The sequence below is a fragment of the Pan troglodytes genome, chromosome 13 (assembly GCF_028858775.2).
Source record: "Pan troglodytes isolate AG18354 chromosome 13, NHGRI_mPanTro3-v2.0_pri, whole genome shotgun sequence".
Classification (NCBI taxonomy): Eukaryota; Metazoa; Chordata; class Mammalia; order Primates; family Hominidae; genus Pan; species Pan troglodytes.
The window spans coordinates 90,335,438-90,350,051 of NC_072411.2; the positions used below are offsets into that span (position 1 = coordinate 90,335,438).

A 14,614-nucleotide genomic window follows, 5' to 3' on the forward strand; every position below is an offset into this window, starting at 1 on the left:
AGTCTTCTGCAGTCACACCCTCTGAAAACCTGCCAATTTCCATTGAACTGATAGCACTTTATCTGTGTGTATTCTCAGATTGCTGAGCTAGAGAGACTGTTGATGCAGAACCAGCATGGCAAGTCTCTGTTCCAACAATTCTTGCCACAGACTGCCTTTTACAGAAAAGCCACTCTCAGAATTATTTTAGCCCTGTTATGGAAAAGATACTCAATGAGAGAACGTCTTTTGTTGTTCGGTTGTGATAGGCGCTTTGCATTTTAAAGCATGATGACATTTTCTCAAATCACATTATGTCAGGCCCAAGCGTATAGGTGCCTTGCTTAGCTTTGCTTTTTTGTTAAGCCCTATCAGCAAGCCTGAGTAAATTCTGATACAGGATTTTGAAGAGAGTTAATAAATTAGCATTCTAGTGAAAGACTGCAAATCATAATTTTCAAATAAAAAGTTTCCTTTGTCAAAAATCATTTTAGACAATTTATTTTTTACTCTATTAAGAAAATAAGACTGTAATTCTATTTGCAATGCAATGTCTTTGTTCTATTTTTGTATTTTAAGTATGTGAGACTTCAAATGAAAAAAATATCTTCTTATCGCAGCAGTTTTTCAAGCAAGTAAAACTGCTTCAAGCAAATTTTCTAGGCCTGAAAGCTCTGTGGCAGAAGACCATACCTCAGGAGTCTATTCCTGGACATTAGGTCGGGCCTTTCCATGAAGCTGAGTGTTAGCTCCTGTCTTTTGGTCATGGCTGGACTCCATATAAGGTATTCATTCACTATCATCTAGAGTGCACGTGAACTGGAACAAGAAGCAGAAATGTGACCCTTGATTACGATCTGTGCTTTCTCTCATTACTCGTGTTAAGTAGGGCTCTTCTATTCCAAGTATTATTTATGTCCTGCAATTGTTGTAGAAAAATGGCCCTTTCACTCTTAGCAACAACATGGAACTTAACAAGTGGTAATTTAATAGATTGGAGAGTAAAAATATAATTTGAATGGGTGCAGAGTCAGGTCTTTTCAAGTTGAAAAAGCATCCTTTTTCAGGATCAGAAGAAAAAATTGAATAATGAAGTGAATTCAAGTAAATTGATATATGAGTTGAACACACTTCTAACAGAAGACTTTTGTGGGCAAAGGTAGGAAATAGGAAGTTGTGACAAGGAAACTTAACAGAATGGATCCAAAGTTCATTTGGAAAAATAACTTTGAGAGAATAGTGATGAAACCTTTGAAAGGGGGAGAAAATAATAAAGGAGAATTTGCCCCAGTAGATATTTTAAACAATGATAGTTTGAGATAATTAATAATGTTCTATTGCAGAAATACACTGACTATTAAATGGGAAAGGACTACCGCTAGCCCACATGATGCCCAATTCTTTCCAAGGAAGCTCTGCAGGTGCTTGGCTAGGAGCCGAAGATGCCTTTGTAGTTAGAAAAGATATCCCTTTCTTCTTGCTCGCAAGCTCCATTGGCTTGGCTGGCAAAAGAGCTTGGCTGGATTTTATTCTGCACTGGACCTTTTTTAGGTGTCTTACTGCATTTTGCATGCTGTTTGACCACACCTGGAAGTTCTGATTGAACAGACCCTGTTTTATATCTAAGTTAACATATGATAAAAATTACTGCTAAAATCACTGGACAAAGAATGGATCTATTCAATATGTGGTGTTGGACACCTAGGTCATTATTCTGGGGGAAACAAAAGCCCTATCTTTAGATTTCACATCAGAATAAATTGAAAAACGAAAACTACAAAATACTAGAAGAAAATATTGCTAATTAATTTGGGTGAAATGTCATTATATTTTTTAAAAACTCAAGAAATCATAAAACGATTACATTTAAAGAAATTCTACATAGTTTTAAAATAGAACAAAATAATTTAATTATTTTAATTAAGTTAATAAGACAAATACCCCTTTTTTGGTTAGAGGTTAATATATTTACTACATACAGAACCTTTAAAAATCAATAAGAAAAAGGAAAAATATATGAAACAATAGAGAAAAGAGAAAAATGTACAGAATATATAAATAGCCACCTCACAAAAGAAAATATAAACGGTTATTAACTTTATGAAAACTTATTCAGTTTTATTAACAGTGAAAGTAATAAAAATTAAAGCGATTGAGCTGCTAATTTTTCACTAAGATTATTTGAAAATTTAAGTGTTTGGAGAAAAAAAATTAAGGGCCAAGATGGAATAGTTTACATGATATCATTTAGGTAAACGAAAAATGCATATGAAAATAAATATTTTGAAAGAATACTTACAAAAAAGTAGTAGTATGCGCCGGGCGCAGTGTCTCACGCCTGTAAGCCCAGCAGTTTGGGAGGCCGAGGCGGGCGGATGACGAGGTCAGGAGATCAAGACCATTCTGGCTACGGTGAAACCCCGTCTCTACTAAAAATAAAAAATAAAATAAAATAAAAAAATTAGCCGGGAGTGGTGGCGCGGCGCCTGTAGTTCCAGCTACTCAGGAGGCTGAGGCAGGAAAATGGCGTGAACCCGGGAGGCGGAGCTTGCCGTGAGCCGAGATCGCCCCACTGCACTCCAGCCTGGGCGACAGAGGGAGACTCCGTCCCAAAAAAAAAAAAAAAAAAAAAAAGGAGTAGTATGTACGTTATACTTCCACATGAAAAAAATGGAAAGAAAATTGTTAAGTGTCTGTGGGTGCTGGGTAATGCCTTTCCTCTACTCCTGGTTTCCATGCAAAAATATTTTACTGGGTCTTTACTTACTTCCCTTGGAGAGATGTTATGACATTTGGTAGATAAACTTAGGAATAAACTTGGGAAGAATTGCTGGGCATGCCAGGCTCAACTACCTTTCTCTCTCTTTGATTCTTTGGAATAGAACTCAAAAAACAATTTAAATCCTTTTTCAAAGGCACTGTCTCCTTTCAGGTTAGAAGGAGGCCAGGAACTACGTTGACTGAGGCTGCTGTTTCAGTTCTTTGCTTTTGGATCTACCAATTCAAATCCGTTATCTGTCAATCATAGAGTAATATTTTGCTCTCATTTTTTTGGTCAATTTATTCCCCACCCAGGCATAAAGAAGGGATACTATTTATCCGGGTCTCTCAGAGGCCTCAACAAACCTTGGAGCATATAGAGAAAATGTGAGCAATAGGTACTTTTGGTGATGGGAATACAGGTGATATTTATTTCCCTTTTGCAGTTGCCCTCCTATTTTTTTTCTTTTTTTGCAATGGTCATGTTTCATGTTCTTAATCAAGAAGATCAAAATAAAGCGATTCTTTCAGAATGACAGATAAAATGATAGAGGTTTGAAGGTAAATGTAACACAGTAACTTTGGAACCCAGAGCCCCTAGGAACTCATAGGATATTTGGCCACTGTTACACATGACAAACAGAAACATGACCCCCTTTCAAATCACATGACTGAAATTTGAATTTCAGTCTTGGTTTTCATTACAGTTTTTAAAAAGTTGTCAAATACTTTAAATGTTGGTTTTGCAGAAATATAGGGCTAAACAACCATCATATTTTTTGTGTGCTTTTGCGATAATCAGAAATAAAATTGGTTTTCTTAAGGTAAGTAACAGGTCGTTTTTTTGTCTTAGCCAAGGTTCCCTTAGTTAGGGTAAGAGAAACCTAATTCTGGTTTGAGCAAGAAAATTAATTTAAAAATTACTGGAGGCCAGGCGTGGTGGCTCACACCTGTAATCCCAGCACTTTGGCAGGCCGAGGCGGGTGGATCACGAGGTCAGGAGATCGAGACCATCCTGGCTAACAGAGTGAAAACTTGTCTCTACTAAAAATACAAAAAAAAAAAAAAAAAAAAAAAAAAAAAAAAAAAAAAAAAAAATTAGCCGGGCATGGTGGCGGCCGCCTGTAGTCCCAGCTACTCAGGCGGCTGAGGAAGGAGAACGGTGTGAACACGGAGGCGGAGCTTGCAGTGAGCCAAGATCGCGCCTCTGCACTCCAGCCTGGGCGACAAAGCAAGACTCCGCCTCAAAAAAAAAATAATAAATAAATAAAAATAAAAATTACTGGAAAGCTGCTGAGTTTCTATCAGGGTCTATATGCACCTATGATGAATGTGAAGAACTTTCAAATGGAAATCTGAGGTATTTGCAGTAGGTAAAATTAGGCGTATTTGTCATCGTAGTGCCCTGCTAGGCTTCTGCAACCCTTTTCTTTGGCATCTCCCTTCTTCACTTCCTGGGGCATGCTATAAATTTGTTTTAAAATCTTGTTCCATTTGGTTCTATTGTTTTTAAAAACTTGGTTCTGACACTCTTGAGATTTTTATACCTCTAAGCCATTTCACAAAGAAGATCATATCAAAAGTCAGGTTATAAAAATTACAAAGCAATAGCAAGTTTAAAGACTTTAAAGAGTGGGAGAAAATATAAAAATGAGTAATCTTTAGCACTGTATGTAACGATTGGAAAAAGACAGTTATGAGGACTCATCTATCTTCATTTATCCATTCATGATGGATGTGCTTTGTAGCCATATTTTTTTTCCCTCTTTAGGATCTTCCAAGTCTTATGGATAGGAAAGACAGATCTCTAAAGAGGCTATGATATGCCTTTAGGAAACTGAGGATGAGGCTGGAGTAGTAAATAACTCCTACTTAGAAGGAGTATATAGGGTCTCATCCCTGAGAACATGGGAGTTAGTTATGTAAATGTTCAGATGGTTTTCAACATTGTATATGGTAAGGAAGAATTTTTTAAAAAGACCTTCTTACAGGTACTAGAGGCAAATGAATGAGAAATAAGTACATGCTATGGGATTTTCCATTATTTCACAGGATGGAAAGTTTGATCTCTGTAGCCTGATTTTGTTCTTTGGCCTTGAACTTGTTCAAGTTGAATTGTGTGTCCTGAACACTGATCTAGTTGTTCACAAACTAGGGTCAGCCAACTGTAGTGGTATGTTGATGTATTCTTGGGAATCAAGAGTTCTTTATTATAATCTTTTAATATTATGGCTAAAAAACCCAAAATATCTATGTGTAAATATATAATGTAAGCATGGATTTGTTCATCTCATCAACCTCCTTATTCCTAAATACTGGACTACCATTTGTTTTATTTTTATAATCACATTGATACCAAGTGATCATCTAAATGACATTATTTAATTTTTAATGATTGTTCATAAATTAATTGCTTGTTATTTACAGAAAAAAACTAGCATTTGTCCTCAGATTAATATTTTTAATATAATTATTTTTATGTGTGCTTGACTATTGTGATAAAGAGAAAAACAGTTAAAAGAGGACCCCAGCCAAGTTATTATGAGGACTGATTTCTGATATTAGCTTCAGTACCTCCAAACCATGAGATTTGGGGAAAGTCACTTAAGAGCTCTAGACTTCAGTTGCCTTGTATTTAAAATAAGGGAGTTCAGCTGGAACTAGTTAATCTGTAAACATAGTTTCCATTTCAAAAATTGTGAAATGATGCCTTTTTAAATGGAAAAAGCATTAAGGAGAAGAAAACTGATTCAGTTACAGGGACTTTGGGGGAAAATTTCTAGCACCACCCTCTCTCCTAATTACAGTAAAACATGGTGGGATATAAGAACCAAATATTTATTGAGTATTTTCTCTGCGCCTATCACAACTCTATTTTAACTCCTGTAAATGTGACTGTGACTCCGTGAGCTAGATTATAGAATTCCTGTTGACAGTTATAATTGGTAGGCACAGAAAGCGTAAAGATGGAGTTTGGAATGGAATCTGGCCTGTCTGACTCTAAGCCCTGGATCCACTGTAATACATTATAACTGCTAGCTTTGCAAAATGCCTTTTTCCTTTTCTCATCTATTTTCACACTCAAACTAAAATTTAGTAAACTAAATTCTGAGCAGCAGAAAAAATTTTAGTAAAGGTCCTCTCATCCTTGAAGAACTTCTTATATGAGGATACTCCTTCTTGCTCCCTTTCCCACGCAGAACTTTACTAAAGGTCAGTAAGAATGGGCTGTTGTGTTTTCTCTCAAATCCTATACAGAAGTCCTTAATTCCGAGGTAAACATCTGAATGGAACAAATGAGTATGATCTGGAGGTTAAGGCAATTTTCAAGTGTGTGTATGGGTGTGTCTGTTTTAAGGCATATCAAAGTCCAGAGATTAAGGCCGAGTTAAAAAACAAATGAGGACAAACCAATGAGGACAAACCAGTCCGCTGAGGTGCGGCCAGAGCAGCAGCAACTGTGTCTGCTTTCTTGATAAAGGCTGTGAAGAAGGCACGTTTTACTCTTATTCGTGTATTTCTTTTGACACTTTCCCCCTCTATGAAGCCTCAGAGGTGTTTTAAAATTGTGTTAGGAAACACACAGAGATAAGAAAAGGCAAATGGTCCTGATCTAGTATCTCAGGGAAGAGGCTGGAAAGGAAACGCGGCGCGAGTGGGGTGGGAGAGGGGGCCTGTGGTTTTGCTTCTGTCCGGGCTAAAGACTGAGTAAGGTAGGGCCCCTCCTTCTGCGGATGGGTTTCTCTCTCATTCCACACTCCACCCACCTCCGGTTCCGCGTGCACGCGCGAGATAGTCCAGTGGGCCCAGAGATAACGACCATCAGAGATTAAAGAAGGAAAGTCAGCGAGCTTGAACACAGGCGTCCCGTGTGGAAATGTCCAAGGAGACCGCCAGAAGTGCGCAAGCCGGAGTCGGCTAGAGTTTCCTTCTCACCGAGAGGGGGAGCCCGGCGTTCCCGGCCGGGAGCGACCCGGAGTCCCGAGCCCCGCGTCCCAGCTGCCGCCAGCGCCAGTTTTGGATTCAGCGGATTAGGAAGAGGAGGGAGGGGGGAGAGAGCGCGAAGAGGGAGGGGACCGAAGCTGGAGGGTCCCGAGTCCAGCGCCGTGTTGACGTAGAGAAACTTTCCCTCTCGGCCTCGGAGACGGCGCCCCGGCCGTGCTGGAGTGGAGATCGCCAGGCTCGGAGGAACCGGCAGCTCTCCACGCCCCTGCCCGAAGCCTGACCCGACTGCCTCTCTCAGTGAGGTACGGAGATTTATCTAGGCTCTTCCCTGGCTGCGAACCCAGGCTCCCTCCAGGTAGCGTGGAATCGCTTAGAAGCTGATATCCCGAGGGGCGGTGGGGGTGGACAGCTCCGGCCACCAGTGCCCGGGAAGGAGGGCGCGGGGCTGCGCGTAGCCGCTGGCCAGCAGGTTGTAAAAAATTAGGACAGCTAAATGCTCAGGGAGTCGTCCAGCACGAAAGGAGGCTAAGACCTGTTGACGCCTGCTATGGCAGCGCTTGAGAAATGACTGGGGGAGTCCAGCGAGGTCGGGGACGCAGCGGTCTCCGGGCTCCAGAAACCTCCTTAGCCTTTTGTGGTAACTTTGGTCCGGCGGCGGGGGGGCGGTGAGCAGGAACTGGAGGGAGGCGGTGGGGAAACCGTGGATCCGTCCGGCTGAGGGTGCGTGGATCAGACTGGGCTGAGCAGGCAAGTCATCGTCGGGTCACAGCGAGGCGACCCAGGAGCGAACTTCCAGGGCAGCCTCCCTTTTGTTGGCGCTGGGAGAGAATGTGGGCATGGGGGTGGGGAGGCGCGAAGCTCCGAGGCCGGGCCGCGGATACTTTAAAGCTCAGAGCTGGGAGGGCCCAAAGGAAGGGGCGGCGTCCACATGGTTACCCTTCTGCTGCGCGGGTCAAGTAGCTTCTTCTGGAGGGCGCAAGGCGCGGCGGGGGTGATAAGCCCTTGGGTTCTCGCTCCGACTGCTAAATTCGCTTGGCTGGGTCCACCTTCTTGTGGCCTCACTCGCCACACGGATCAGAATCCGGAGCAGGCAGTTCTCTCTATTCTGAGGCTCCTGCGGCTGCCGCGCTGACTTCCCTGTGTGCGGGAGGGAACTCTGGGCAGGCCGGTTTTCTTGGAATGTGTTTACGATGTTGAATGGGACTTGAACAGGAAGCTGGACGCTGCAGCTGGAACTAGCGTGCCAAGGTAGAGTAAGGAAGACTTAGCTGGTGTTGGGCTTGGCGGGTCCACTTGGTACGCTGGGCAAACTCCAAGTAAGTGAGGGCTGGCAGTCAAGGTACCCCTCCCTAGGTCCTAGTAGTGTTTCCCAACTGAGCTCGCCTTACTCATTTGCAATCAGACATTTTACATGCACTATTTCAATCTGCAAGTTTGACAAAGTGTAATGCAGTCAATTAGGAAGAATTTAATAAATTTATTTTGTGCCTGCTTTTAAAATACGTTACACCAACATTTGAGAATAAAAAGTTACGGAGAATGTTCAAGTCATGACTGATTTCTAGGACTAGCAGGAGACAATACTGATGATTTTGTGTCTGTATTACAAAATGGGTGATTAGGTGCTAAAGTAAGGGAGATTATTAGACAGAGTGAATGTGAGGAAGTAGAAAACTTTCAGAGGAATTGGAAATTCTTCAAATTTGCAAATTGCTCCCTTTCTCTGCCAGTCTTTCCCTTTTCCCCCCATATGAACAAGTAGCCTTGGCTGGAAAACCCACAAATTGGGAGAGTGCAGTCGCTGGTGACTACAGGCTTTGCTGGAAACAGCAGACAGGCTAAGGTACTGCCCCACTGCATAATTAAAGGTCTCCTTGAGCTGTCCAGGAGTGTTTTCCAAGTTTTTACGACTGACAAGGAAAAAAAGAGAGGAACCTGGCCGGCAGCCAAACTAGACTGAGCTCAGTAGCCAGGCATGAAAGAGACTGGGCAAGTTGCAGGGGCTAATTGGAAAGGGGCTGTCGGTTGTACTTGGGGTTTAAACAAGAGGTTTCTTTTGCAATGAGAATTTTTAGGTGGCTAAGATCAGTCTTCTTGGCAAAAAAATAAACTAAGCATAGAGTGCAGTTGGATATGACCGAGGAAATTACAAAAAGGGCTCCAGGAGCAAAGTCTGAACTTTCCTTATCAGTGTTGCAGTGGAATAGCTGGGGGCCCGATGCTGTTTGTGCTGATCATACTTTGCAAATGCCCACACTTTGTTGCTGTTTGTCTCCTTGGACGAGGTTTGCTGCAACTTCAATTCCTTGACTTCGGCCTTACTTTGTTTTCATAGCAGCAAGAATTGAAGACTTAAGGGTTTGAGCAGATGGTTTTCTACCTAAATTGAATAATTCAATTAGGTATTCTCAAGTAGCATGGATTTGGGTCATGGAATTAAAGTAGAAACGTATCCAGCATGACTTCTTTGTGCTTATCAAAAGTGATCCTGATAAACAGATCTTGCTCTTTCATGTAAAGAAGTAAAAGGTGAGATGATCTCAGTATTTCACACATTTGCCCTTTACTGCTTCCTAATTCCAAACCAGCTAGGAACTCAAAGCCTTAACTGCAATTCAGACTCTTCTTTGTGTATTAAAGTTGTGTATGTTTCATCTCTCTTTTTTTTTTCTTCAGAGAGGTGGGTTGTAGGTTTACTATTGTGGGCTTAGGGGTTAAATGGTTAAAACAAACAAACAAACAAACTAATGTGGTTTATATTTCCTCTGTATTTAAGAGTTTGAGATTGTGAATATTAGCCTGCTTTCTGAGACTCACTTTGTGAATCACCCTCAGCCAAATGTTTTCCCTGACTATGATTTCAGTTTTTCCACTTGCAAAGTAAAGAAACTTTCCTTTACATAATTACAAGATTATTGTGAGAATTAAAGAGATGAAATAATGTTAATAGGCTTTTCGACATAAAGGTCATAGGATTGCTGACTCAGCTGACTCAGTTGAGTTTATGGGGATAAAATAGGAATACTTCTATGTTGAATACCCATGTAATAATGACATATCTGGATCTAATTTATAAAAATTACCACTTTTACATTTTAATCATAGCTTTAATTTAATCATACATTTTAATTTTTGAGGATATAAGGGAGATTTTGTTATGGTTAAGGCTGAGTCATTTTCTCAAACAGAAAAGAACAATTAGCACATTCATTTATTTTTATTTCAGTTTATATTTATACACAAGACCAGTTATTTTTAAAGTCCAGCTTAATTTTACCTTTATGAGAAGTTACCAAGTATATTCACAGAACTTGGCTCTCTTCTCAGAAATAATGCTTGAGAAGCTGAAATATATTTATGACATACAAACAGACTTTCTTTTCTTAATGGCCACAACAATTTCCTTAAGAATTTGGAGGATAGATTTTGGAGCCATTCATTAATAAATCCAGCCAATGTTTGTTGCATGCATATCATGCATCATCAGGCCTGTATTCCAATCAGCACCGAACTTCTCAGCTCTGTGATTTCTGTGCATGTTATTTTACTTCTTAAACATTTTTCCAACATATCATTTATTGCCTATGTTTCTGTCTATAATTTATGAGCCTGTTCATTGTTGATTCATTATGATCATTGTGAAATATTTACTTTTTAGTGTGACATGTCCATTAGTAAAATATACTACATATTTTTATGGTTCATTGTACTGTGCTACAGTCATGGATGTTTAACTTAACTCTTTTTTGGGTGAACAGATCAACTTATTAGAGAAAACAGAATAAGTATAGATAAATTGTTTAAAGGATAAAGTATTTTGCTAAAATACCTAGTCATAGCTTTTATTTTTAGACTTTATATTATAATTAATAGTGAATCTGTAAAAAGCACGTGTATATGGGATATAGTAGTTGGGTTGAAACTTACACTATGGATATCCTTGAACAAGTGGCTGTTTGAGGATATATTAGGGTAATTTTAATATAAAATGTCAAATTTTACCTTTCATTTTAAATTAGAAATTCTTAAAATTCTTATTTCCATTGATGAATGGTAGGTGATTTTAATTTAAATTTTACTTAGCAGAGTGATGTATTTGTGATTCAATCCGCGATATTGCAATTTGTTTTCTAAAACCTCTAAAGGATAAAAAAAGTTATTTTATTTCAGTATAATAATGAATTCAAAGATAGTTACAGAAGCTAACTGCATAACTGCTATGAGCCCTGGTCCCTAAACGTATTAGAGGCTGGTGGATCTAATATTGTTTGCCTTAATGCATTTAGAGATCAGGAAACTTAAGCTTTTTCCTATAAGAGCATAAAATATACTCAGATTGGAAGAGGAAAAAATGGTATAACTTTGAACGGAGAAATCGCTTCACTTTCAAACACTGGGGATATGAAATTGAAATCAGGCCTTTATTTTTAAAGAGAATGGCTAAAAGTCATTGTTCCAGAGTAAGACTTAGAAAACAATGCTTATACTGTTTTCAGGCCCTTGTTATTTGCGAGTTTTTTGTTTGTTTTATGCCTAAGAAATGTTTTCAGCCACTCTAATGATGCTTACCATGCATGATTGTCATCAGAGGACAGTTAATTGACTCAAATATTGTGTGGGATAATAAGTGTTAATTTTCTGTTTACATTGAAATGGTATAGTTATGGCGAATTTGAAATTAGTTTTGTCTTTCAGTATAGTATACTTAAGAATAGTTTTGAAAAGGCTGCCCTAATTTGCACACATAATATGAATAAGTAAGTTAACTTATATAGAAATTGAGATTTTCAGTATATTTTGTGCTAAATTGCAAAGATTAATATGGCTTTTTAAAGGAAGTTTTGAATAGCCTTCTATGTATTTTCTAGGATGCAACTAAGAGAGTGCATCTAGATATCAATACCTGCCTTTATTTCATGTTTGTTTTTTGCTATTAACATTATATAAATGTACCTATACATCAGCTGTATCACATACCTCCTGATGAAGAAGTTCAGAATAGACCTTAGAAACTTCCGTATTTTGGGGGACTACTTTCTCTCTGTCTCTCTCTTTGTCTCTGTCGTTCTCTCTCTCTGTGTCTGTCTCTCTGTCTGTCTCCATTTCTTTCTCCCTTTCTGTGTGTGCATACTTATGATACATATATATTCTTTGATGTTTCTCTATTTGTGCTATAGTTTTTCTGTAGGGAAAAATAGCTTCAGTTAATTGATATTTTTGAGCCCAATTTTAACAACTAATTAAAAATGTTTCCCAGATAAGTATTGCTAGAAATCCTAGAAATCCTTTTTTTTTTCTTTTTTCCAAATTCTAAAAGTGTTTTTAGACTTCTATTTATACCTCTGAAAGAAGAGAAAAATAGTTGGCAAGATCTTCTACCTACATTCTTTGTTGTAGGCTCTAATGATGGCATACTCATGGAAGCCCTTTCTACTCTTCTTAAGTAGAACACAAGCACATGTACAGTTAACTACTGTAAGAAGGTAAATTCACTACTTAGAAGTTAGATACTACTGATAAGTTTATCAGGTATTGTGAAGTGAGAATTTTATACAAATGTAGTGTTTTCCTGGTATGGTACAGCTTTTTCTTAATATTAGGTGTTACAGTTGATCCATTTCTTGAAACTTCATCCACCAGTCCTCCAGGAACAGCAAGGATCTTAAACTTTGCCAGAGCTACAAAGGCAAAGTTTAAGATCCTTGAAGTTCCTGGGGGAACCATGGATGGCTATCTTTATTTCTGTAAGAGAGGAGACTGAAGACTGTGGGCTCAGTCTTCAGTCTACCCTCTTATAGAAATAAAGACAATCATTTAAGAGCATACATAATCTACTGACTGAATCATTAATGATTTGCCTGTTTATAGCTGTATAATATTTCATGAGGTGATAACTATTGTTCTCATTTGGTTTGTATTTAAATTAGATAATATCAATTTTAAATATAATTTTAGCCAAAAAAAATCAAACAGAACATTTGTAGTATGGTAGCAAACGTGCAAATTTGGGATAAAAAATTGAAATAAGAGAATAAATGTGGTTTTAGCTTCTCAATTTTTTTCATAGCCATTTATAACCATCAAGAGATACCATGTTTTAAGTAAAATTTTAATAGCAAATAGGTTCATTTACCCAGATTTCAACCTAGGTGAATTAAAACATAGGGTTATAAGTACTAATGAGAGTTTTAAGAAACAGTATTTTGTAAAGTATCTTTGAAGGTCAAAGTACGTGTTATGCTCTGTAATTTATTTTATTTTTGTCTGCTTTGAGGAACTGTGTAGTAATAAAGGACTTTGGTTGATGATCAAACTCTCCTTTTACTTCCTTGATGATGTGTGTTATTATAGTCATAAAGATGTCCAATAACATAAACACTGAACTTTACTAGTAGTGCAAATAAATATAGAGAAAGTTTGGCTGATTAGAAAGAACAATTGCATAACTGAATTAATTTCAAAGCAATTTATCTCTATGCTGAATATGTTAATTAAATATAATTAGAGGGTGTTTATGGATTGTAGTCTCTCAGAATATAGTTTGAGAGAATTTTTAAGGAGTCACATTTGAGTAAACAAATTTTATTTGAAATTACGTAAATGCAATATGAAATGGCAAAAGTCTATTGGTATTTTAGATTTATAAAATAGCATTGTTTTAGAGTAACAATGGCTATTGCTTTAAATTTTTATGAATTATTTTTTCTGTTTTAATGCATCACCATGACTGGATATGTAGGAGAAAAACCTTTAAGCTTCTTAGCAGTAAATCAGTAAGAGGTCTCATATTGCTAATGTCTTTAGTCATTTTAAAGGAAGAACTACTAAATTTGTAAAATCTGAGTTATCATAGGTTTAGTTGATTACATTAAGCAGACTAGGAAATTCATGATCAATTTGGAAAAATAAAATTTTCTAGAGTAGTACAGATGAGGTCTTAGAGAACAACATTTTAGACTTGATGTTGTTGGAAGTAAATGCTCGGTGCTGCCAAGTGAATATAGCACTCAGGCAAAAGTTTGCTCAGCAAGGCAATTTACTTCTATAAAAGGGTGCCTCTCACGGATGGAGCAATGGCAAGAGCACACCAGACAAGGGAGGAGAAGGGGATCTTACTATTAATGCAGCTAGTCCCTACTGCTTGTTTTTCCCCTATTGGGTAGGGTTGGACCGCACAGTCTAAGATAATTCCAACTGGCTATTTTAAAGACAGCAGGGGTACGAGCTGGAGTGGCGGGGTGAGAAGTTTTGGTGGGAAGGATGGTTACAGAGCAGGTGACCAAGGATGACTAAGGACAGAGCAGGTGACTAAGGAGGGAGCAGGTGACTAAGGATGACTAAGGACAGAGCAGGTGATAGAGGCTAGGAGGGGGTTGTTTACTAAAGCTAGGGACAAGGAGATGTAAAGAACGAGGAAGTTAAACTTTAAAATGGAAAACAAAGAACAGGGAAGCTCAATATACTAACATATTGGTTCTTTGAAGAGGAATTTACTGTATCCTACAATGTAATGAATCTTTCTTTGGGACTTTCTTATTCAATGAGATTTTGTCTTTATTCAGCGATTTTCTATTCACTTAATATACATTTGAAGTCTTTCCCCCCTTCTCATTCTGGGAAATATAACTGTGTTTAAAGTGTGAATCTGCAAATAAAGAGATTCTGATATGATACAGTTGAATTTAATAAATACTTATCAAATAACACTTGTTCTTTTTGTAGTTGTGTGATTAGTAGGTGACAGAGACCTCCTCTTATTAACTTAAATAGAAGTTGGTATTTCTATATAATTCTGAGGTACAGTGCAGAGGATGTTGAGGAAGGAGGAGTGGGGAAAGGGGGTATTCACCAGTGTGAAGGGAAGCAGTGTATGGAAAGGATGTGTGCAGGTGATTCTTAGACCAAGTCACAGAGGATGAGGATGAGTGAG

At 38.4% G+C, this 14,614-nt stretch overlaps 1 protein-coding gene, 1 long non-coding RNA gene and 1 other non-coding gene across 28 annotated transcripts in view; 2 read left to right on the forward strand and 1 right to left on the reverse strand.

The window, feature by feature from the left end:
* Positions 1-672: 672 nt before the first annotated feature.
* Positions 673-6,582, reverse strand: LOC129143424 (uncharacterized). The gene is made up of 3 exons (XR_008546846.2): positions 6,507-6,582; positions 2,279-2,408; positions 673-798 (listed from the first exon to the last, which is right to left on the reverse strand). It is a non-coding gene; the product is annotated as an uncharacterized LOC129143424 (long non-coding RNA).
* Positions 6,476-14,614, forward strand: part of GULP1 (GULP PTB domain containing engulfment adaptor 1) — a 307,556-nt gene continuing 299,417 nt past the window's right edge. For 12 of the 26 annotated variants that reach the window (XM_054679975.2, XM_054679980.2, XM_054679989.2 and 9 more), the window contains exon 1: positions 6,476-6,986. The gene's annotated coding sequence lies outside the window, so the exon portion shown is untranslated. Of the gene's footprint in view, positions 7,040-7,591; positions 8,001-14,614 lie in introns of those variants that run through there. The other 14 variants (XM_054679981.2, XM_054679988.2, XM_054679973.2 and 11 more) reach the window with 8 other exon arrangements.
* Positions 12,313-12,408, forward strand: MIR561 (microRNA mir-561). The gene has a single exon (NR_035910.1). It is a non-coding gene; the product is annotated as a microRNA mir-561 (primary transcript).